The sequence below is a fragment of the Elephantulus edwardii genome, unplaced genomic scaffold (genome assembly GCF_000299155.1).
Source record: "Elephantulus edwardii isolate Elephantulus edwardi_28Jun2011 unplaced genomic scaffold, EleEdw1.0 scaffold00327, whole genome shotgun sequence".
Classification (NCBI taxonomy): Eukaryota; Metazoa; Chordata; class Mammalia; order Macroscelidea; family Macroscelididae; genus Elephantulus; species Elephantulus edwardii.
In genome coordinates this window covers 1,187,183-1,188,571 of record NW_006400077.1, presented here as the reverse complement: position 1 = coordinate 1,188,571, position 1,389 = coordinate 1,187,183, and positions in this window count along the sequence as shown.

The window sequence follows — 1,389 nt, the reverse complement described above, 5'->3', positions numbered from 1 at the left end:
CTCTCCAAAGTACTGAAGAGCAATGGTGTCTCTCTGGAGAATAAGGTGAATCTGATACAGACCATGGTCTTTGCTATCACTTGTTATGCATCAGAGAGTTGGACAGTGACTGAGGAGGATAGAAGGAGAATTGATACCTTTGAGCTGTGTTGCTGGAGAAGAGTATTGAGGGTACCATGGACTGCTAGAAAAACGAACAGATTCATCCTGAAAAGGGTCAAAGTGGGGGGCTCCTGGGAGGCAAGGATTCTGATGCTCGATCTAACATACTTTGAACATGTTGTGAGAAGGGACAGGTCCTTGGAGAGGGACATCATGCTTGGTAGGGTGGAGGCACAGCACAGGAGGGGAAGGCCCTCTATGAGGTGGATTGATTCAGTGACTGGGATAATTGGGATTGGAATGTCAGAGACAGTGAGATTGGCACAGGACAGAGCAGAGTTTAGGGCTGTTGTACGTAGGGCCTCTATGAGTCGCAAGCGACTCGATGACACATAACAAGAACAGCAACAATTTACATATATTCATCCTATATATAATTCCATATATTTATACTTGACACATTTTTATTACATTATACACATATATCCATTTGGAGTCTCTCTCAAACTAATTATAACATCTGTCTAGTTTTTTCATTCATAAGAATAGAACATCTACAATATTTAACAAGTACCACTTTTATATTTGTAAGAGAGTCATTATTTTACCTTTTCAGACATGACAGAAATTTGAAATCTCATTTGTCTGATTCCCAAACCTAGCCTTTTCAGCAACTTAAGGCTACCTTTTACTCTCAAAAGTCCTGAGGAATTGAGAAAACAGCTATGTGTGCTCTCACAGTATAGATAGGGAATAGAAAGTCTGAAAGAAAAGTTCCTTGACAAAGGCAACATGGTTTAAATGGCATATTGTTTCCTAGAACTCTATTATTTGAATTCTTTGTCTGTTACTATTTTTCACCACATAAGTGAACTGGGTTGATGCTTTCTGATATAGGAAGAAATGGCAAAACTTTGAAGTACCACTTGAAAGTAAAGAGAAGAAGTAACAAGGAGAATTTCAAAGAATCAAAGGAGTAGAAGAGAATAGAACATGATGTGCAACAGCTAGAGGATTTGGAGGGGCTAGAGTGAAGAGATTTGATTAGTTAGTTCAGGGAAGAACAAAATCAATAGGAAAGATATCCTCTTTGAAATAATGAATTGAGGGAAGCCTATGTTAAAAATGATCCAAAAATTTATTTTTACATCTCCCATACTCATATTCTTTCAGGAAGAGGTTTAGGGAGGAAATATTGCTTGATCACCAAGGAACTTTTAAGACTCTATTCTCTAAAATATAAGGTAACTTGGAAATAAAATGTGAATGAGTAGGGACCTCATAAAA